General features: G+C 45.5%; 1 long non-coding RNA gene across 2 annotated transcripts in view; it reads left to right on the top strand.

Annotated features, from left to right (window-relative positions):
* The first annotated feature begins 6,972 nt into the window (after positions 1 to 6,972).
* Positions 6,973 to 24,348, top strand: part of LOC134970225 (uncharacterized) — a 45,042-nt gene continuing 27,666 nt past the window's right edge. Inside the window, exons 1-2 of one of the 2 annotated variants that reach the window (XR_010189728.1) lie at positions 6,973 to 7,173; positions 8,287 to 8,377. This is a non-coding gene — a long non-coding RNA (uncharacterized LOC134970225). Of the gene's footprint in view, positions 7,174 to 7,892; positions 7,996 to 8,286; positions 8,378 to 24,348 lie in introns of those variants that run through there. The other variant, XR_010189727.1, reaches the window with a different exon arrangement.

The following is a 24,348-nucleotide window of genomic DNA, read 5'->3' as shown; positions in this document are numbered from 1 at the left end:
TCAAAACAGCTGGAGAGCCACTAGTTGGCCAGGCATGTACAGGTATATTCATTACTAACTGACACGTCTTAAAAGCTACACAGTTGATTTGTAAACGATGAGCTGCGCACAGAGGGGGTAATTCAGACCTCATCATAGCAGCAAATTTGTTTGGCAGTTGGGCAAAACCATGTGCGCTGCAGGGGGGGGGCAGATGTAACATGTGCAGAGAGAGTTAGATTTGGGTGGGTTATTTTGTTTCTGTGCAGGGTAAATACTGGCTGCTTTATTTTTACACTGCAATTTAGATTGCAGATTGAACACACTCCACCCAAATCTAAGTCTCTCTGCACATGTTACATCTGCCCCCCCCCCCCCCCCCCCCCCTGCAGCGCACATGGTTTTGCCCAACTGCTAACAAATTTGCAGTTACGATCAACTCTGAATTACCACCAGAGTTTTTCCAGTACTTGTTTAGGTCTAAAGCTGGCCATACACCTAAAGATTTATTGTCCGATTTGGCTGGTTGGAATGTAAATCTGGTAATATATGGGAGCAAATTACAATTGACGGTCATTCCATGGTAACAAATGTTCCATTTTAAAATATATTTCATGTGAAATATTTTTTTTGAGCCTGTGTTTTGATTATTTTGTGCAAAGTAAATGTTTGTGTGGTACATGATATGCTTTCATTTTGATGGAAAGCTTGTCATGAAACTGGTAACAAACGTCACAGGAAAAGACCATTTTCATGGAATGACCCTTGACCATTTTCTCACAAACACTGGAAAACAGAAAAAAAATGTTCAGACAAATTGGTTAAATCCATATGATTTCACCAACTTGTCTGAACGGACGTTATTGTCAGTTTAACGGCATTTAGGAGCAAATGATCACATGTCATTTGCTCCCATATATTACCAGATTTTCGTTCCAACCTGCCTGATCTGACAAATCGTTAGGTGTTTGGCCAGCTTTAGGCTTGCAATCTCCTAGGTAACCATAATCCTCCAGAGTTGTGGATTAATACACAAAGACCAGTTATGTAACGAGTATTGCTGACCTGCAATATGTTAATGTTCTCATATTGAGGATCTTGCCCATTACTTGTAATTAACTGTGTTTTCCGATCAATGAACCTCGGTTACGTTAACACTATTTTATATGTTTTACAACCAGTCTTGACTGAGATGCACAGTTAAGCAAATTGGCTTTTTTTTTTGTTCCATAATAGATTGGCGACTTCTAAAAATGTTTTATCAGCGGAGCGGAAGAGTTGCGCTAATTACCAACTTAATGATTCGGTTACACATCCCAGAACACATTTTGCAGTGAAGTGAGATGCTCATTCTAGGCACCTATTTGTACATTACATAAGAAGAAACAGACTGATCACTCAAGCCCAACATTTCTTTCCATTTGCCAAAACATTTCTAAAAACCATAAAGCTCATTTGAATTTAGGTGGGTGTGTAGAACCCCTGGATTTCTAGAGAACTATTCTGGAGATTCATGTCTGAATTCAGTATATGACTGTTGTTTGACCTCTAAAGGACATGTTCTCAAATATCAAAGCCTTACAATCTCAACCCTCTGATGACCTTCAAACCTGTTAAATTTTAACTAAATGTGTTGAGTCACACGCTCTTGGATATACTGTGCAATTGTATGGGTTACTATAAAAGACTTTGGGGGACATTTACTAAGCAGTGATAAGAGCGGAGAAGTGAGCCAGTGGAGAAGTTGCCCATGGCAACCAATCAGCACTGAAGTAACATCTATAATTTGCATAGTATAAAATTATACAGAGCTGCTGATTGGTTGATGGGGAAACTTCTCCACTGGCTCGCTTCTCCGCTCTTATCACTGCTTAGTAAATGTCCCCCTTTGTCTAAGAGTCCTAATATCAGATTTTCACACAGTCACTGCTAGAGAAATCACACACCTGATATGCACTATAGTAGACAAAGACCAGGCCTGGCCAACCTGTGGCTCTCCAGCTGATGTTAAACTACACATCCCAGCATGTCCGCCACAGTTTTAGCATTCCCTAATAGCAAAATTGTGGCACAGCATGCTGGGACTTGTAGTTTCACCACAGCTGGAGAGCCACAGGTCAAGCCAGACTTGATATAGATCATTGTTTCCACTCATGTGACCTGAGCATGCTGTTACCTGATTGGTTGCTGAGAGTTACCGAACATGTATCTTAATGCCATTGTGTTAATTAATAATCCAGAGTGTTTAGGTCCAACAGGCAGTCAGCAGGACAGATGTGGCCCTTTGTTTTGTGGCCCCTACCTTCCTTGATGCAGCCCACAGACACTTTTGTGTCACACGTTTATGCTGCTCAGCCAGCAAATGTACTTTCAGCATCAATGTTGCCGCCTTCATGTAGATCCTTGGACAGATGTTATTTACATTATCTGCAACACATATTTGTTTCAAACAAATACACAATGCAATCTCTTCCTACAGATGAACAGGTCCATGTATTGGAATAATTTATTTTACATTGCTAGTGTTTCTTGTTCGCAGGTATAAATGTGTGTTTTTATTTCTCAGTCTAGTCTGTAATATGCTCTTTATAGATGACAGTAGCTGGGCTCAGCAGGAAGAGGTAAGTACTATGATCAGCTATGCCCACAAGGGATGTGGTTATGTGACCGGCGCTCACTGGCGTTGGTATGGTGACCGGCGGTTGCACGAACCAAACCCGCCCAGAAGTATGACGATACCTGATTACCTGTATAAATGGAGCGGAATGCTCCTCGCTTGCAGTAAAAGAATGCTGGAACTGTTATGTGCTACTTTTCTGTGCCACACCGTGTGCAGATCACTAATCGCATATCTGGGGTAATTCCAAGTTGATCGCAGCAGGATTTTGGTTAGCAGTTGGGCAAAACCATGTGCACTGCAGGGGAGGCAGATATAACATGTGCAGAGAGAGTTAGATTTGGGTGTGGTGTGTTCAATCTGCAATCTAAATTGCAGTGTAAAAATAAAGCAGCCAGTATTTACCCTGCACAGAAATAAAATAACCCACCCAAATCTAACTCTCTGCAAATGTTATATCTGCCCCCCCTGCAGTGCACATGGTTTTCCCCAACTGCTAAAAAATTTCCTGCTGCGATCAACTTGGAATTATCCCCATCATGCAGAACCGTGAACCCCTCTACACGATTAATCCTTGACCAGGGACAGCGTTCCAGGTTGCAATTGCTGACCACATTGCATTCGTAGATGGGATGCGTCATAAAAGTGATGTGGGGGAAAATAATCCATACCCTCTACTATAGCAACTTTTTGTTCTGGTATTTTCTGCTGCAAATGAGAAAGCAGAGAATCCAGGGACCTCCTAATATATATACATATAGGTGTAGAGATGTCACTTTTGTGCAGGCTTACCAGATGTGTAAGCCCAGTAGTATGTAATCCATGCATATTCTAATGAGATGGTGTAAAGTTGATCTTGATGTCTAATTAGTATAATGAGGGCATACATTGAGACTGGAGGGGGGGAGGTTCAGGGGAAATTTAAGGAAAAATTACTTCACAGAAAGGGTAGTGGATAAGTGGAATAGCCTCCCATCAGAGGTGGTAGAGGCTAAGACTGTAGGGCAATTTAAACATGCTTGGGACAGGCATATGAATATCCTTACAAAGAATTAAGGTTAAAAAAGGGTTGAGATTGCCTAAAGGATAAAATAAAAAAGGGGCAGACTAGATGGGCCAAGTGGTTCTTATCTGCCGTCAAATTCTATGTTTCTAAGTACAGTCACTTGATTTTGACATGGAGATAATATCGTTGTGGCATAATCCTGTTACGCGTTTTGTGAGCACTCTGCTTCATCAGAGTTATACTGATCTTAAAGTATTATGTATCATTATATCAATAACAGTATGAATAATTTAATAGATGAGACCAACCGGTTCACACAATTAAACAAAACATTTGTAGCATTGGTGATATTTAGTTAGAAATAAATCAATAAATGTGAAAATATACATAAAAAAATATGCGGATAATTTTATATAGTCCTTGTTATGTAAAACAATAAACTCGTTTGGTGTAATCAATATCCTATGTGACCCAGCATAGTATACGGTACAAAACTGGTATTTATAGGATTACAGTGTAATGTAATAAGCCACGTGTACTATGCTGAGTCATATCTGTGGTTATTAAATATAGTATTCTGAGGTACATCTGATACAACACCTAATATGCTGTGCAATACCTGATGTTAATAAATATTATAATCTGAGCCACATGTAATATGCTGAATCATATCTGTTGTGGAGTGTAATAATGCTGCAGTGTTCTCCCCAGGATCTGTTTCACGGGTGCTCTGTCTGGCTTTTTTTTTTTTTTTTAACATATCGCCCTATCCTGAGGTCTGACAGCCAAAATCGGTTGAACTGCGCTTACGTTACTGTGACGTGCATGGTAACAAAGATCCCTCCCCCGTCTTGAACCACTTAACTGACGATTTTTCCCTTCAAAAGCGTTAAAAACATTGTTTTTATTTAATAAAGTTGAAAAAGTATTTTTTTAAAAATATTTAAACATTATATTATGCACATCTGCAGAATGGATCTCCTCATCAAAAACGGGGGGGGGGGGGCGCAGTTGCATGAAATCTGACCATGCCAGTTAAGTGGTTACGAGGTGGAGCGTGGTCTGGTCAGTGGGAACATTGCAGAGAGGGTAGATGGTGAGTGCAGACGCGCACTGTGTCTCGGTGTGCATTGCTGGACACTGATATATGTTCCCATCAGCAGGTGGTCAATATCTGCAAGCGTTTAAAATTCTATCAATGTTTTTTCCCATTTTTGCAAAGTATCACACTTCCCCCATCTGGCTAATTCTTAATGCTGGCAACTTTTTCTGGGGAGACTACTGAGCCACATATAATGCCACGTCTAGCATACTGGGCCATATCCGGTGTTGTGTATAATATGCTGAGCCACATATGATGCCACGTCTAGTATGCTGGGCCATATCCGGTGTTGTGTATAATATGCTGAGCCACATATAATGCCACGGCTAGTATGCTGGGCCATATCCGGTGTTGTATATAATATGCTAAGCCACATATAATGCCACGGATAGTATGCTGGGCCATATCCGGTGTTGTGTATATGATGCTGAGCCACATATAATGCCACGGCTAGTATGCTGGGCCATATCCGGTGTTGTATATAATATGCTAAGCCACATATAATGCCACGGATAGTATGCTGGGCCATATCCGGTGTTGTGTATATGATGCTGAGCCACATATAATGCCACGGCTAGTATGCTGGGCCATATCTGGTGTTGTGTATACTATGCTGAGCCACATATAATGCCACGTCTAGTATACTGGGCCATATCCGGTGTTGTGTATAATATGCTGAGCCACATATGATGCCACGTCTAGTATGCTGGGCCATATCCGGTGTTGTGTATAATATGCTGAGCCACATATAATGCCACGTCTAGTATACTGGGCCATATCCGGTGTTGTGTATAATATGCTGAGCCACATATGATGCCACGTCTAGTATGCTGGGCCATATCCGGTGTTGTGTATAATATACTGAGCCACATATATTGCCACGGCTAGTATGCCGGACCATATTCGGTGTTGAGTATATTATGCTGAGCCACATATAATCCAGTGTATTAGGCTGGGTCACAACTGGTGAGTATAATATGCTGATCAAATCCCATCTCTCTGGGTTGTAGCGTAAACGACGGAGGATAATTCATCTGACCCTATCGCCTTCCTCCGCTGCTCTGCTGCGCCATTCCTGTGCTTTCTGCCCCATAATGATGGTTTATTCGCTACTTTGGATGGGTATGGTTCAAAAAGTCAATATGTGAAAAAGGTCGACACAATCAAAATGTCAACATGGAAAAGGTCGACATGAGTTTTTCATGGGTTTTTTTTGGCTGCCAAATTGTAGGTTTCGGCACATAAATCCCCAATTAGTGTACCGCGTCCGTCGCATGGCGTGCTAACTTACTGAGATCTCATATTGTAGCCTAGTTAGCAGAAATTATAGACAACCCAGCATTTTTATGCATGACTGAGACAATACAGTGATGATGTTTCATTCATTATTACATGAGCCATACACACAAGGAAGCCTTGTGCTTTCTGGTGGTCATTCTGAGTTCGCTCGTTGCCGATTTTCGCTATGCTGCGATTTGTTGCTAAATGCGCATGGTACGCAGGGCGCATGCGCTTAGTTATTTAACTAAAAACTTAGCAGTTTTGCTGTTATTCCTGCGGCACTTTTCAGTCGCACTGCTGATCGGTGAGTGATTGACAGGAAGTGGGTGTTTCTGGGTGGTAACTGAGCGTTTTCCGGGAGTGTGCTAAAAAACGCGGGAGTGTCTGGAGAAACGGGGGAGTGGCTGGCCGAACGCAGGGCGTGTTTGTGACGTCAAACCAGGAACTAAACGGACCGAGCTGATCGCTATCTAGGAGTAGGTCTGGAGCTACTCAGAAACTGTAAGGAATTATTTAGTAGCAATTCTGCTAATCTTTCGTTCGCTATTCTGCTAAACTAAGACACTCCCAGAGGGCGGCGGCCTAGCGTGTGCAATGCTGCTAAAAGCAGCTAGCGAGCGATCGACTCGGAATGACCACCTCTATTTGCTTGCTATTCCTCATTTACCCAGCTCTGTCTACACCTAGATTACAGCATTTCTTAAATGCGTGTAACTTTATAATCTGCTGACTGTCCTAGCTGTAAATTACAAATGCACTTTTCAAACTTTGCAATAACCTTGAATATTAATATCCTTCCTAGTACCTTCTATCATATGATGGAGCCTTGCGCCGCTCCCCGCATCAGCAAACGCATCAGTCCCAGCTACATTTGTATATGTTCCATTAATTCTTTAAAAGTGCATTTAGCAGCTTAAAAAGGGCCATCCCTGCCAAGTTTACTCTAATGCAGTGCATGAGTAATTTGTAATTCAGAGAGGCAGTACCAGGAATGGATTGCAGTCCACCTTTTACAGCTGAATGAAAAGAGAGGGGGTAGAAGAAGAAAGGTGATTTAAATTTCATCTCTTCCCAGCAGCGGTGAGTAAGTGATTGCTGATTGGCACAGAGCACGGTCCCCTGTATATCGGGTCAGGTAAACTACAGCAGAGCGGACGTCTGTGGACATGCAGATTCCAGACACCTACGGTAAGAGTCTCTGTTAGTTTTTGCAATGTCTAGAAAGGATCTGTTGTGCTGTGTCCGTACCTGTAGCTGCAGCCCTTATACAGAGAGAGTGCGTTTATGTTGTACAGAAGAGATGTGTCTATTTATGGTTAACGAGACCTGCTGTAGAATCTGGTGTTGTCCCTACATGATTTCACTGGTAATCAGCATTACAACTCTCCAGCTGTTACTGAAACCTCCTTATCCTCCCCACACCCACGCCAATGTATTCTAGACTGCTTTATTATTCTTAGTAATCCTACAATTCATGTAATATCTCTAATATTGGCCCCAATCTATTATACATTATAGGGGGTAAATATTATAGAGCATTATAAGACATGCTTCCCTCTGCGGTCATCTCCACCTGACTAGCAGATAAGTGCTTCTCTCCGGGGACATTCGTCATCCCTGTCATACAATGTACTGTGTCATGTATTTTCCACCGTGGTATCTACTGGTTTAGGTCTGGACTGCCTGCAGGAAACTGCACAGCTTGCTGTTACTGAGGTTGTAGGTGCCAGGGGAAATGGAACCTGTAATTCTATTACCGCTACATGATGCACAAAATAAGTGTTTTATCTTCTGGCAGAAATATCCTGAGCTTTATTGGGTACACATAGTTGGGCAAACCTGATACCCGTCATATGTATGAAGAAAGTGAATTCTTTTAGTGTTAGCCTTCCGTTAATGCCCTTTGCCCATTAGGTAAACATGTATTGAAATGACAAATAAACACAGGAAACTGAAATTCCGTTCCACAAAACACCCAGCAAAGCACAGGCGCGGAACCAGTGGTTTGAGGTTTGTAGAATTTGTTATAACTTTATTTTTGTCAGAATTAGTGGTTTTCTGTCACTGTATGCTCTGCAGGCATGTGGGTGTCACCCGGATAAGTGTAGTGAGTTCTGAGTAGAGTCTGCCTAGACAATCTCTCTGTATAGTCCTGGGGGGTTCCAGAGGTTCCTCCTGCCAGTAAGTGCGTTACAGAGTGCGACAAACTCCACCGGTTTCTGCATCCTGCTCCATTCATCTTATATGAGAAGGCAAATGTCACTTTGCCAGACCCCTCACTCTGTTCCCTTGTGACCACAGATGCGCTGGGACAACAGAAACTACTTTTCTGACATGGCCGAAGTGTGAAGACAGAATGACAGGATGGGGCTCAGTCTCTCTTGTCTGAAAGGTAAGAACATACCGTGTGCACTAGTAGTGTGCAGAACCTTTATGGCAGGTAAGTTATCTTGGCGATTCTTTTTTGACAACATTTGTAAAAGATTTTCCGGGGGCAATTTGCTGCTGAGCATGGGTCTTTGATGCACTCTCCAGTAAATCACAATTAGTACATTTAATTATAATCCGGTTTTCAGGGCTTTTGTGTTGAGGGAATTCTGTATTTCTTGTACCTACTTTTATGTTTGTGTTCCACAGCAGTGTCTCAGTGTAATAATAGAGGGGTTATCCTTAGACTTGGGGGTCCTACCACACCTCTTTCAGGCACTTAAGGCAATATTCCAATTCCCCATGTTTACGTGATGCGTTTCTGTGCTCTAGGAGCTGTGTATGTAACATAGTAACTAAGGTTGAAAACAGACAATTGTCCATCGATTTCAACCAATTTGTGGTCTCCTATGCAGTCTTATTATAGGACTAGTTATTTTTATGCTAGGACTAGTTATATTAACTGTAATGTGTGCCTACGCACCATAACCCTGAATATCTTTACCCAATAGGAATTTATCTAACCCATTCTTAAAGGTGTTGACTGAGTCCGCCATTACTACTCTCTCAGGCAGGGAATTCCAAACACGTATTGTCCTTACTGTGAAAAAACCTTTTTGCCTCAATGTGCGGAAACTCCTCTCCTCTAACCTAAGCGAGTGACCACGTGTCCTCTGTGCTGATCTTATAGAAAACAGGTCCCTCCCGAGCTCTGTGTATTGACCCCTTATATATTTGTAGATGTTGATCATGTCCCCTCTTAGTATCCTCTTTTCCAATGTAAACATGCCTCTCCTTGTATTCCAGCATCTCCATGCCCTTGATTAGTTTGGTGGCCCGCCTCTGAACCTTTTCTAGCTCCAGGATAGCCTTTTTGTAATATGGTGCCCAAAATTGCACATTTATTTAGGGTTTCATCACCACAGCTCATTGCAATGGTATCAGAGTGTAGGGAGACCCTAGCATGTTTGGTCAATTCTTTGGGATTTCTACACAATTAGAAATTAAGGTGTAGCGGGAAGTGGATGTGCAGCTCTTGTATTGGTGAAGGCTACGTCCTTCACCAATACAAGGTAATAGCGGAAGCAGCAATGGGACATGCAGAGGACCTGCTAAAGTACATTGGAGAGGGTCAAAATGCTCCCTTAGAGATGGACAGTGTGTGTGTGTGTGTGTGTGTGTGTGTGTGTGTGTGTGTGTGTGTGTGTGTGTGTGTGTGTGTTATGACTTTTCTCTGGCTGTGTAGCTGTACTACACTTTGCCAATCTATACTAAACTTTTCCACAAGATCTCCAGAACTGAGTTGCTCGCTAGCAACTTTTTGCAGAGCTGCGATCAGATAGTCCCCGTCTATGGGGGAGTGTATTTTCGCTTTGCAAGTGTGCGAACGCTTTTGCAGCCGACGGCACAAAAAAGTTTTTTGCAGTTTCTGAGTAGCTCTGGACTTACTCAGCCGCTGCGATCACTTCAGTCTTTTTGGTCCCGGAATTGACGTCAGACACCCGCCCTGCAAACGCTTGGGCACGCCTGCGTTTTTCCAAACACTCCCAGAAAACGGTCAGTTGACGCCCACAAACGCCTTCTTTCTGTCAGTCACCTTGCGAACTGCTGTGCGAATGGATTCTTCGTTAAATCCATCGCCCAGCACCGATCCTCTTTATACCCGTACGACACGCCTGTGCATTGCGGTGCATACGCATGCACAGTTTTGCCGAGATTTAATCTGATCACAGCGCTGCAAAAAGTTGCTAGCAAGCGTTCAGCACGAAATGACCCCCCCACAATCCACAACCCACAAATGCTGGACAACTGTGTTCTTGTACTGCCACCTATACACCTCACGCACCAAAATCCTATGTCCGACCCAAGATTTTGACATAGTTCAAACTTGGGTCAGACCTGGGACAGACCCCGTTTACCCCATTCTGCTGGTGCTTGGAGATCTCTTGAGGATCCCACTCTCCCTGTGTTGTAAACAGGACCCAAGTCGTTCTTGTTTCCAACCCTTGTCGCTACCCCAGTTAGATAGCCGGGTCACTGAACTCGGGTTATTTGTCGGGGACTCTTTCACACCGAACAGCGACATTGATCGACCTGAGTTATTTAGGAAGTGTGATGGGGTTATTACATGTCTCTCTGCACATGTTATATCTGTCCCACCTGCCGTGCTGTATAGTTTTACTCCCAATAAAGAATCAGGCCCCAAATTTTTGTGCAAATGCAGTACAAAAGGTTATAGCTGGCAATAAGGGGTGACATGCATTTAGGGCCTTAGTGTGGGTTGGAGATGCGTTGCGTTCGCATTCTCCCGACTGGTGCTGGACGGCACACACGCATTGGCGGCAGTGTGCGTGCACGAGCTGGCATATTGTAGTTGGGTGGGCGTTATCTTGGCATTGCAGGGAAGACTAGGGTGAGGCTACCACATGGCGTAACACGCGGCCGCTGCAAGTGAAAACGTGGTCGCCCTGTCCAAGTCATTAGCATAAACACGCTCTGCGCCTGACTCAAATTCACCCCCTAAGGGGTATATTTACTAAAGTGTTGGTTTTAGAAGTTGAGATGTTGGCCATAGCAACCACTCAGATTCTACTTATCATTTATCTAGCACTTTCTAGAAGACGATGGCAACATCTTCAAATCTAAAAACACACACTTTAGTAAATATACCCCCCAGGTTTCTGAACTGTTACCTTCTCTGTTATCCCCCCACTTTTTATCGTTTCTTTGGGGGAGAGTTACGGTTTGCTTTTTGTTTTTTATATGACTGATGTGGAACTCTCATTCCAAATATTATGACTTTTTGGTTTATACATCTCTGTAAAGGTGTTTATCCTAGTTTCATAGTTTCCATTCAGCTTCCCGTGAAAAGAAAGCATCTCGTGTATCCGCACGATTGGATTAATTTATGGGGCACAGCAGCCGTCACAAAGTGTCCGTCTTCCTTTTAATGCGTCTTAATATTCAACTATATATCACTTTACTATTATTAATATTATTGTTCTTGCGCAGTGTTCTCCATACAGTTCATTTTATGAGTGTCATGATGAGACCGAGAACGCAGTCTAGCTGGGAAGCTCCCCTGGTGCACAGATCACGGTGTCACTAACCAAACACCGTCTGATTGTACAGCGCTGTGTAATATCTAAGAACCTGACACGATACTGGTAACTGTCTTTGTGTAAATCATTGAGTTTGTTACTGTGTAGCGGTGACCGCTTCCTGTAGCAGCATAAGATCTATTTCCTATACAGCACGGCATGCTTAGTGGAAGTAGATGACGTGTTATTGCTCTGCTGTCATCTGCAATGGCTGAATAGCTCCTATTTCTAAACTTAGGCCTGATAGAGTTGGAAGTGAATCGGGCATACATTGTTCAGAAGAAACTGAAAAAATATGCATATTTGTCCATATATAAGGTTGTACACCTCTCAAGATTCTCCTGCCTCTCTGCTTGTAGAGTATGTGCCCGATTTGCTGCACGTAATCATCATCAATTAGTACTTGTACCTGCTGTACAGTAGGTGCATAAGATAGATATCCAAACTGGTGTGTATTCACCTGCATATGGGACTGAATAGGATCCATTTGCGTGTACATGCCCTTCCTGACCTTTGCCTACATAGGAAGCTCCCGCCTATGCGGGTCACAAGTGTAGACACAGCCTGCTTTAGCTGTGCCTCCAGCTAGGGATGGATTTAGGCTAGTTGGGGCCCTGTGGGAACGAAGGTGTGGGGGCCTCCACCAATAAAATTAACTCTGCCCCCTGTCGCTGTCACTGATTTCCCCTTAGGGGGAGCAAGGGTGAGAGTGAGGGGACTGCGAGACAATGAGGGTGTCGGGGAGAGGGAGAGAAATTAAAAAGGGGGAGGAAGACAGGGTGTCAAGGAGAGCAAGAGAGAGCGTGTCGGGGAGAGATGGAGGGGTGCAAGTGGGAGAGACTGCAAACTTGTGTCCAGGAGAGAAAGGAGAGACAAAGGGGTCTATTTACTAAGCCTTGGATGGAGATAAATCAGACGGAGATAAAATACCACCCAATCCGCTCCTAACTGTCATTTTTCAAACCCAACCTGTGACATGGCAGTTAGGAGCTGATTGGCTGGTACTCCTAACTGTCATTTTTCAAACCCAACCTGTGACATGGCAGTTAGGAGCTGATTGGCTGGTACTCCTAACTGTCATTTTTCAAACCCAACCTGTGACATGGCAGTTAGGAGCTGATTGGCTGCTACTTTGGGCTAGATGCGTCATCGCTTGGAAAGTGATAAAATGGACAGTGATAAAGCACCAGCCAATCAGCTCTTAACTAGAGATGTGCGGGTTCGGTTTTACTCGGATTTACTCGGGTATTTCGGGTTTTGCTTGTTGGCTATCCAAAACGTGTGACATCCGTGATCCAGTAAGATGCCGTTTCGAGCCCTGAGTAAATCTGAGTAAAACCGAACCCGCACATCTCTAGTTAAGAGCTGATTGGCTGGTGCTTTTTCACTCACCATTTTATCAATTTCCAAGCGATGACGCATCTAGCCCTCTATCTCCGTCGGATTTATCTCCATCCAAGGCTTAGTAAATAGACCCCAAAGAGAGGGGAGCAAGAGAGAGTGTGTGTCACGGAGGTGAGGGAGAGCAAGAGAGAAAGGGTGTTCAGGAGAGAGAGAGCATGTCAGGGAGAGACAAAGTGAGCATCTTAGGCGAGAGAGAGGAGAGATGGGGAGAGAGAGTCGGGGGGAGTGAATGGGAGAGACACTATCTGTTACAGCCTGGCTATAGCACAGGTCTCTAAACAGGACAGGAACTTCACGGCATTAGGCCTTTCCCGCGTACACCTGGGAGTCGCGGCACACCACTGCATTACTGCCCGGAGCCAGCCAGGTAGAAGGGTGCAGTGTGGGCCGGGTCGGGGCAATGTTTGCCACAGTGTGGGGAGCCCAAATGTGCGGGAGCCCCTGCGCGAATACCCCATCTATAATCTGTCTCTACTTCCGTCCCCCAGTTCCTATATGCAGAGAAGTATTTACCACAAGGCAACCAAAGCAGCTGGTAAAAGGTATACTCCCGGTAGGCTGTCAGTGACTAGATAGCTGCCAGGTGTGATTTTAAAGGCAGCAAAGACGGTGTAATGGTTAGCATTACTGCCTCACAGCACTCAGGTCATGGGTTCAATTCCCACCATGGCCCTAACTGTGCGGAGTTTGCATAGTCTCCCCATACGTGAGTTTCCTCCGGGTACTCCGGTTTCCTCCCACAATCCAAAAATATACTGGTAGGTTAAATGGGTCCCAACAAAATTAACGCTAGCATGAATGTGTACATGTGGTAGGGAATATAGATTGTAAGCTCCACTGGAGAAGGGGCTGATGTATTATTTATTTATTTATTAACAGTTTCTTATATAGCGCAGCAAATTCCGTTGCGCTTTACAATTGGACACAATGATGCATCAAAACTGGGTAATAAACAAACAGTCAGAGGTAGGAAGGCCCTGCTCGCAAGCTTACAATCTATAGGGAAATAGGCATTGATACACAAGGAAAGGCAATATCTATTGCGTATTTGTCCATCGGATTGCAAAGGTTCTAAGTGGGTTGCATGATATCACATCACAGCAATGATGAACCCTGGTCAGAAAGAAGGGAAAGTGAAGAAAGAGAAAATATGTGGAGGATGTGTGCAGTCCGTACAGTGGGGATATAATCGGATAGGAAAGCTTATGAAGGTTGAGTGAGCGGTTCTGGAATGTGATAAGCTAGCCCGAAGAGGTGAGTTTTCAGGGAATGTTTGAAGATTTGGAGACTAGGGGAGAGTCTTATTGTGTGTGGTAGGGTATTCCACAGAGTGGGTGCAGCCCGAAGGAAGTCCTGCAATCGTGCATGGGAGCAAGTAATCAGTGTGGATGAGAGACGTAGATCTTGTGAAGATCGAAGAGGTCGGGTTGGGATATATTTTGAGATGAGCGAAGAGGTGTACATTGGTGTAGTATGGTTAATGGCCTTATGTCTGAGTAAAAGTATTTTATATTGAATACGGTAGAATACAGGTAACCAATGGAGGGACTGACAATGGATCTGCAGAAGATGAACGTCTAGCAAGTAAGATTAGCCTCGCAGCTGCATTCAGAATGGATTGTAGTGGTGAGAGTCTCTTTTTGGTAAAACCAGTAAGAAGACTATTACAATAATCAATGCGGGAGATAATGAGAGCATGGATTAGAGTTTTAGCAGTGTCTTGTGTAAGGTATGGTCGTATTTTGGATATGTTTTTTAGATGCATGTAACATGATCTTGAGACAGATTGAATGTGGGGAGCAAAGGACCGTTCTGAGTCAAGTATGACACCTAGGCAGCGAGCTTGTGGCGTAGGATTGTTGAGTTCTCAACAGTGATAGAGATATCAGGTTGGTAACTACTATTGGCCGGTGGAAATATAAGTAGCTCTGTTTTGGAAATATTAAGTTTGAGGTGGCGAGATGACATCCAAATTGAAACAGCAGAAAGGCATTCAGTGACCCTGACCAATACAGATGGTGACAAATCTGGCGAGGATAGGTAGATTTGAGTATCATCTGCGTACAGATGATACTGAAATCCAAAAGAGCTTATTAGTTTACCAAGAGATGAGGTATAGATTGAGAAAAGCAGAGGACCTAAGACCGAGCCTTGAGGTACTCCAACTGAAAGCGGTAACGAAGAGAAGGTGGATTCAGAGAAGCGAACACTGAAGGAGCTATTAGACAGGTAGGATAGGAACCAAGAGAGGACTGTGTCTTTAAGACCTAGGGATTGTAGTGTTTGTATGAGAAGAAAATGGTCAACAGTGTCAAAAGCAGCAGAGAGATCTAGAAGAATAAGAAGTGATTAATGGCCGTTGGACTTTGCAGTGACTAGATCATTCACTACTTTAGTCAGTGCTGTCTCTGTGGAGTGCTGGGAACGAAAGCCTGACTGAAGTGGGTCAAATAAATTGTGTGTTTTAAGAAAGTGTGTGAGGCGAGTATACGCAAGTCTCTCAAGTAGCTTGAAGAGGCATGGCCGCTGAGAGATGGGACGGTAGTTTGAGAGAGTGTTAGGGTCAGAATTTTGTTTTGTTTTTTCAGAATGGGAGTAATCCAGTGCATGCTTGAACAGTGAAGGAAAGATACCAGTAGAGAGAGAGAGATTACAGATGTTAGTTAAGGTTGGGATGAGCACAGGAGACAGATTTACTTACTTGTGAGGGTATAGGTTCAAGAGGAGAGGTAGTAGAGTAGCAGGCTGAGAAGAGTGTTGACACTTCATCTACACTTGTGGGATCAAATGAGGAGAGAGTGCCAGAGGGTTCAGGTAGAGAATTGAACAGGTCACTGGCTGAGGAAGAGCATACCATTTCATCTCGGATCTCATCAATCTTGTCCTTGAAGTTCTTGCGCCTTGATAGTGGCTGGTGGGTTGGGTGAGGGAGGGTTCAGAAGTGATTTAAATGTATTCAAAAGTCATTTAGGGTTAGAGGCTTGAGCAGAGATGAGAGTTTGGAAATATGTTTGTTTGGCAGAGTCCAGGGCATTACGATAAGAGTGGTAGACAGTCTCATATGTGAGAAAGTCGCTAGGAATACGATATTTACGCCACTGACGTTCAGCTTTGCGTGAGAGATTTTGTAAGTGTCTTGTTAATTTAGAGTGCCACGGGTGACATCTTGACCTACGTGGAGTGTGATGGGTAGCTGGAGCCACTTGGTCAAGGGTTATTTCTAGAGTCTGGTTCAGGTGTGATACAGCAGTCTCAGGAGAAGTAAATGCAGAAATAGGTGAGAGAGCAGTTGTTGCAGAGAGGTGGACAGTTCTTTAAAATTAATTGTGTTAATATTTCTGCGGGTTTGAGGAGGATTAGAGGACTTAAATGACTGAGTTTGAAGTAATGGTGGAGAGCATGCAGGTGATAAGGTTGTGATCTGAGAGAGGGAAAGCTGTGTTAGTGAAGTCAGAAACTGAGCATAGTCTGGTGAATACTAGATCAAGGCAGTGGCCCTCCTGATGAATAGAGGAGTCAGTCCATTGGGAGAGGCCGAGAGAGGAGATTAGAGAGAGTAGTTTGGAGGCATGAGCAGCAGATTTTGGACTATCAATAGCAATATTGAAATCACCCATGATGATGGTGGAGATGTCAGAGGACAGAAAGTGAGGGAGCCAGGCAGAAAAATGTTCCAGAAATTGTTTGGTTTGCCCAGGTGGGCGATAGCTGCAACATGCAGAGAGAAATTAGTGTAAATCCTGATGGAATGTACTTCAAATGATGTGAATGTGAGTGATGATACTTGTGGTAGAACTGTGTATGTGAAAGATTGGGAAAGTAATAATCCAACCCCACCTCCTTTACTGTTACCAGGCCTGAAGGTGTGTGTGAAGTGGATACCACCATGTGACAATGCTGCAGGGGAGGCCGTGTCTGATTATAGCAAGCAGATTGAAGTTGTTAGATATGAAGAGGTCATGTAAGGATGTTAATTTGTTACAAACGGAGCGTGCATTCCATAAGGCACATTTTAGTGATTTGGAGGGTGCAGGGAGACATGTGATGTTTATGAGGTTGGCTGGATGTCTATATTGCTGCGAATCAGGTGGGTGTGAGTGGGGCAAGTGATTGGGTCCTGGATTTGGGGAAATGTCACCAGCTAAAAGCAGCAGGGGAGATAAATAAAGTTGGAGGTTTGTGAATGTTTTTTTTTGGTGTCTGGTTGTGGATGTTATTGTCACAGTAGAGAGATAAGTAAAAATCTCATGAGTGTTAACAAGAGGGGAGTGAATAATTGAGGCAGCAATGTGTACAGAGGGGTGAGTAGCAGGGAGAATGAAGGATGTTTTTGTTTTAGAGAAAAAAACTATTGAGTACAATGAAGAAAATGAATTTGTGGTACATGGTTTGTTTCAGATAAGAGTACAGTACTTTAGGCTTGGAGTGTAAAATGTTGCAATATTTAAATGTAAACGTTCAAATACCTGTTTACTGGTGTTCTGCTGTTCATTTACAAACACTTAGTATTATGAATAATTTATGTATGTGAAGGCAAATTGATCAGCACAGCTGACCCTAGATTGCATCTAAAGGAATTCTTGCCAAATGAATAAAGGCTACCAGTGTCGCAAAAGTGTAGTTGGTTATAGGTGGAAGTGAGTACTTTGTGAGTATGCAAACACCAGGCCAGCATGCTTTCATTGCATAGCTAAGCAAAAATTGCAAACCCAGGTATTAAGTCGCAATCAAATCATGATATAACAACTGTTCTTAGATCGCATGAGGATGTGAAAGACTGATGTGAATGGCTAAATGTTCTCCGTAAAGCGCTGCGGAATATGTGTGTGCTAAATAAATAACTGGTAATAAATAATAATCAATTCACTAGTACAACTACCATCCGCCTGCTATCATCGACTATAAGCAGATTGGGAAGCATACACTGACTGGGGGGCAGCAGGACCTGTCTGCTACAACTGGTGTGGGGGTGTGGGGGGCACACTGAGGATTGTTTGAGGAAGGGGGCCCCAAAATCTGTCTTGCTTAGGGCCCCATGAGATCTAAATCCGCCTCTGCCTTTTATGACTACAGCCTGCTTCAGCTGTTCTTCCAGCACCCAGATCCACTATATTCCTGCAGCCTGCTTCAGCTGTTCTTCCAGCACCCAGATCCACTATATTCCTGCAGCCTGCTTCAGCTGTGCTTCCAGCACCCAGATCCACTGTATTCCTGCAGCCTGCTGTAGCACCCTGTTACAGTATATTCCTGCAGCCTGCTTCAGATATGCTTCCAGCACACAGTTCCAGTATATTCCTGCAGCCTGCTTCAGCATCATGTACCAGTATTTTCCTGCAGCCTGCTTCAGATATGCTTCTAGCATCCAGTTCCAGTATATTCCTGCAGTCTGCTTCAGCATCAGGTTCCAGTATTTTCCTGCAGCCTGCTGCAGCTGTGCTTCCTGTACCCAGAACCACTATATTCTTGCAGCCTGCTGTAGCACCCTGTTCCAGTATATTATTGCAGCCTGTTTCAGCTATGTTTCCAGCACACAGTTCCAGTATATTCCTGCAGTCTGCTTCAGCATCAGGTTCCAGTATTTTCCTGTGTCCTGCTGCAGCTGTGCTTCCTGTACCCAGAACCACTATATTCTTGAGCCTGCTGTAGCACCGTTCCAGTATATTACTGCAGCCTGTTTCAGCTATGCTTCCAGCACACAGTTCCAGTATATTCCTGCAGCCTGCTTCAGCATCATGATCCAGTATTTTCCTGCAGCTAGCTTCAGCAGTGCTCCCATCACCCAGTTCTAGCATATTCATGCAGTCTGCTTCAGCATCCTGTTCCAGTATGTTACTGCAGCCTGCTTCATCTGTGCTTCCAACGCCCAGTTCCAGTATATTACTGCAGCCTGCCTCAGCTGTGCTGCCAGCGCCCAGTTCTGATATAATCTGCAGTATGCTTCAGATATCCCAGCACACTGCTCCAGTGTATGGCTGTAAATCTGCACTTGCCTATCCTCCAGCTATTGGCAAATCCTGCTAACCTGCTATAGTCATGTAATATCCTCCTAGCCTGAATCTGGTCTCTGTATCCGCCTTTCTGTCTTTCTCTGTATTATCAGTCTCCCGCAACCACTACACTGGCCTGCATGGAGAGTAGCAGTATTAGGCTATCCAGCTTCAATCAAGCACATAAAACTAGCAAAAGGGATCCCAATCCGAATCACCAACCTTATATATGCAAGATATGCTTCGCAAATGGTCTATGTTTAATCCAGCATCAGACGCTTAATTCCCAGTCTGCAAAAAGGTCACGAGTCCCTCACCCAGATAACCTATCTCTCTGCTATTAGCATGAGCATAAGCTGTAGCGCATTTCGGGGGTCATTTCGAGTTGATCGTAGCTGTGCTAAATTTAGCACAGCTATGATCATCTTCCCTGACATGCGGGGGGGACGCCCAGCACAGGGCTTATCCGCCCCACATGTCAGTCCGGCCCCCTCGCAGAAGTGCAAAGGCATCGCACAGCGGCGATGCCTTTGCACTTCAAGAGTAGCTCCCGACCAGCGCAGCTTTAGCGTGCTGGCCGGGAGGTACTCCTCGCTCCCCGGCCTGCAGCCGCTGCATGTGACGTCACGCAGCCGCTGCGGCTTCCCCCCCCCCCCGTTCGTTCCGGCCACGCCTGCGTTGGCCGGACTGCGTCTACGAAACGGCGGCCAAATGCCGCCATTTCGAGCCCCTCCCGCCCAGCGACCGCCTCTGCCTGTCAATCAGGCAGAGGCGATCGCTGACCTGCTACGGCAGGCATGTCCAAGCTGTGGCCCTCCAGCTGTTGAGAAACTACACATCCCAGCATGCCCTGACACAGCTTTAGCATTCTCTGACAGCAAAACTGTGTCAGGGCATACTGGGACATGTAGTTTCACAACAGCTGGAGGGCCGCAGTTTGGACATGCCTGTGCTACGGCCTTCGGCCGTCTGGCATGCGCCGGCACACTACGGCGCATGCGCAGTAGAGACCCGTTCGCTCGGCTACGATAAACAGCAGCGAGCGAACGGGTCAGAATGACCTCCTTCATCCACTAGACTAAATTAAATATCAGTCGGAGCATGGCTTTCACAAGAAGGCAACGTTCGCAGAATGCGCTTATAGGTCAGGCCAGGTGGAGTCGCAGGACAACAATGGTCTTGGAAACAAAAATTATATAAAATTGATAAATTAATATTCTGGCACTACAGATGTAGCCATGCTCAACTTAATTCGATGCAGCATGCTGCATGGCGTGCCAGGCTGTGACTATTATTAATGGAGCGTACGCCGGCTAATAGTCGCAGCAAGCCGTGTTGCAACATGCCGCATTGCAGAAAAGATGAGCGTGATTACATCTGTAGGTCGGTAAATGTTAATAAATATTTCTCTAGCATCCATAAGGGATATTGGGGGAAACTGGTACGATAGGGTATAGACGGGGTCCAAAGGAGCCGGTGCACTTTAAGTTTCTTCAACTGGGTGTGCTGGCTCCTCCCCTCTATTCCCCTCCCACAGGCAGTTTAGAAAAAAGTGCCCTCAGGAGAGGATGCACGTCTCTGCAGCTCCAGAGAGTTTTCATTAATTTTTAAAAAAAAACTTTTATTATTTTCGGTATGCTGTCTGGGCAACAGCATACCTGTGCCGTGGGAGTTCCTGGGGGGGTAGAGGGTGGGGGGCGGTCACCGGCCTTGCGAGGTGCAGAGCCGCATCCCCGCTGCAGGACCACCATCCTGAGGGGTTGTTGTTCAGCGGGGCACTGCGCCTTGGCTGTCGCAGCATGCTGCACACCCCTAACGCTACCTGAAGGTGACATCGGGGGTGAATACAAACCAGGGGCCCCGCTAGGGGGGTTCCCCGGTTCAAAGTGCAGTGTACGGGTCCCTCCAAGGGCCGTGTGTAAACTGGCACAAAACTGCTTGACTAGCACTTGTGTGATGTTTTAAGCTGTTTAGGAGACTTTGCCAGTATAAAAAATATGTACAGCTCCAGCGCCATTGGAGGGGGCGGAGCTTCCTCAGAGTGGGACTTGGGGCATTTTGGCGCCTTCCTCTGCTTACTGCAGCCATCTACAGCACATACACAGCGCTACCTGCCTCACTGACACGCTGGGAAAACTGGTACAGGGTGTAGCAATGGGGGAGAGCCGCTTGTGTACACGATCCTGAGCATATTTAGGATTGCAATTGTTAGTGCTTCCTGTGTTTTACAGAGCTGACCGTCTCACTGGGGCTGTGCAGCTCAGGGTGTGCTGGTATCATCCCTCTCCCTGTGTCTCCTCTCGCATACAGTAGGGCAGGCTTGCATTATAACTGTCTGTGTGTATGTGTGTGTTTTTGTACTTGCTGTGATATATGGGTAAGCACAAGCTGTGCAGTGTACGTCACACCAGGTTCTCTCCATTATCTAATGACTCTGTTTCTTGTGAACAATGTAGTCAATCTTCACAAATTAGTGAAGAGGCTGGGGGAGAGGGTCCAGAGCCCCACTGGTTAGGGTCTCTTAAGACTATGGGGGTAATTCTGAGTTGATCACTGCAGGAACTTTGTTAGCAGTTGGGCAAAACCATGTGCACTGCAGGGGAGGCATAACATGTGCAGAGAGAATTAGATTTGGGTGTGGTGTGTTCAATCTGCAATCTAAATTGCAGTGTAAAAATAAAGCAGCCAGTATTTACCCTGCACAGAAACAAAATAACCCACCCAAATCTAACTCTTTCTGCACATGTTATATCTGCCTCCCCTGCAGTGCACATGGTTTTGCCCAACTGCTAACAAAGTCCCTGCTGCGATCAACTCAGAATTATCCCCAATGATGTCAGATATGTCATCCCAGCTCACTGCTAATGTGCAGAAAACTCAGCTACTGCAACAAGCTGTTGCAGATTTAGCTGCTAGGGCTGATGCACAGCCCCCCTGTCTCATGCAGGTCCCCAGAAGCATGGTTTATCTGCGCTGCTCTCTGATACAGATGATGGGGATGACCTGGATCCCGTTAGTGGGGATCCCGATTCTACTCAGGGTACTGAACCCCTCATTTTGGCTATAAGGGATGTTTTAAAGCTCCCTCTAGAGGACACTGCGTCACATCAGTCCTTTTTCTTTGTACAAAACAAGCCCAATATCACTTTCCCTGATTCTCCAGAGTTAGATGACTTATTCAAACAGGCCTGGAAAAATCCAGACAAAAAAATTTTTTTGCGCACTTTCCCATTTGCTCCTGAAGGTAGAACATTTTGGGAGGAACCCCCTGGCGTGGATGTCTCAGTCTCTCACCTGTCTAAGAAGGCGGTGCTGCCTGCCCCGGGCTCTTTTTCCATGAAAGATCCTGGGGATCGGAAGATAGAGACTACCCTAAAGTCTATATACACAGCAGCCGGCCTCTCACAAAGACCGGTCATTGCGGGTTGCTGGATGACCCATACTATTCATTCTTGGGCCATTCAAATTCAGGGGGGTCTCTCTGGGGATATGCCCTTAGTTACTATGGTAACATTACTGAAGCACATTCAGGACACTACACGTGTCCTCTGTGATTCCCTCAAGGAGTTGGGGAACATTAATGCTCGGACGTCTGCCATGGCAGTGTCCGCACGCAGGGCCTTGTGGTTGCGTCAGATTGCGGACGCAGAATCCAAACGTAGTGTGGAATCCCTCCCCTTTTCTGGGGAATTACTTTTTGGGGTTGAATTGGATGCCTGGATTTCCAAAGTTACGGCTGGGAACTCCACGTTTCTCCCCTCTGGGGCCCTGCCAGTGAGACACTCCTATCCGGGGCCATCTGTCCAGTCCTTTCGGTCTCACAGATTTTGATCGAAGGCCAGAGGTGCCTCCAAAGTGGCTAGAGGCACCAGAGGCAAGTCCAGAAAACCTGCAAGTACCAGTTCTCAGGAACAGTCCACCGGTTCTGCTTCCAGTAATGCCTCAGCATGACTGTGCCCACCCACCCCTAGGGGATCTCGAGTTTGGAGCTCAACTGCGTCACTTCAGCAGCGTCTGGGAGACTTCCTGCTTGGATGCCTGGGTCAGAGAGCTCGTTTCTCAGGTCTTCAAGCTGGAGTTCGACAGTACCACTACTGCAACGCGGCCAGGGGTTTTACTCAAACCTGTTTGTGGTGCCAAAACCGGACTGTTCGGTCAGACCCATTCTGAATCCGAAATCCTTAAATCCTTATTTGAGGGTGTTCAAGTTCAAAATGGAATCCCTGCAAGCTGTGATTGCGGGCCTGGAAGAACAGGAATTTCTGGTCTCCTTGGATATCAAGGACGCCTATCTCCATATTCCGATTTGGCCTCCTCATCAGGCGTCCCTGTGGTTTGCCCTGCTGGATAATCACTTCCAATTCCAGGCACTGCCCTTCAGCCTGTCAACAGCCCCAAGGGTATTCACAAAGGTGATAGCGGAGATGATGCTTCAACTCCGGATCCAGGGGATCAATGTGGTCCCTTATCTGGACGATCTTCTGATAAAGGCAAGATCCAGTGACGTTTGTTGCTCCATATCGACCGCACCGTCCATCTTCTGTCCGAGCAGGGTGGATCCTCAATTTACAGAAGTCCCACCTGGAGCCAACTCAGAGGCTTCTGTTCCTGGGGATGTTGCTGGATACTGTGGCCCAGAAGGTATTTCTACCATAGGACAAGGCGAAAACTCTTCAAGAGATGGTCCAAATGATGCTCCGACCTACTCGAGTGTCCGTACATCTCTGCATAAGATTTCGGAAAGATGGTTGCTTCTTACGAGGAAATCCAGTATGGGAGGTTCCACGCCAGAATGTTTCAGTTGGATCTCCTGACAAGTGGTCCGGCTCACATCTACAGATGAACCAAATGATTCAGCTGTCACCTCAGGCCAGGATTTCCCTCCTGTAGTGGCTACAGTCCTCCAATCTCCTGCAGGGCAGGAGTTTCGGGATTCAGGATTGAACACCCTCAAGACGGATGCGAGTCTGAGAGGATGGGGAGCTGTCAACCAAGGGGCGCAGTTCCAGGGCAGGTGGTCAGGCCACGAAAGCCTCCTTCCAATCAACATTCTGGAACTTCGGGCGATCTACAATGCTCTACTTCAAGCCTCTCCTCCGCTCCATTATCATGCGATCCAGGTACAGTCGGACAACGCCATGGCGGTGGCATAGATCAATCGACAAGGAGGGACAAAAAGCAGAGCTTGCATGCGAGAGGTGTCAAAGATACTCCTCTGGGCGGAAAGAAATGCAAGAGCCTTGTCGGCAATCTTCATTCCGGGTGTGGACAACTGGGAAGTGGACTTCCTGAGTCGTCACGATCTCCACCCGGGGGAGTGGGGGCTCCACCATCTGGTGTTCCAGCAGATCATCGACCGGTGGGGTTGCCCACAAATAGACATGATGGCTTCTCGTCTCAACAAGAAACTTCCCTGGTATTGCTCGTGGACCAGGGACCCTCAG

The sequence above is a fragment of the Pseudophryne corroboree genome, chromosome 11, assembly GCF_028390025.1.
Source record: "Pseudophryne corroboree isolate aPseCor3 chromosome 11, aPseCor3.hap2, whole genome shotgun sequence".
Lineage (NCBI taxonomy): Eukaryota > Metazoa > Chordata > Amphibia > Anura > Myobatrachidae > Pseudophryne > Pseudophryne corroboree.
The sequence above is the reverse complement of the archived record's forward strand: the minus strand, read 5'-3'. Positions and strand labels throughout refer to the sequence as shown.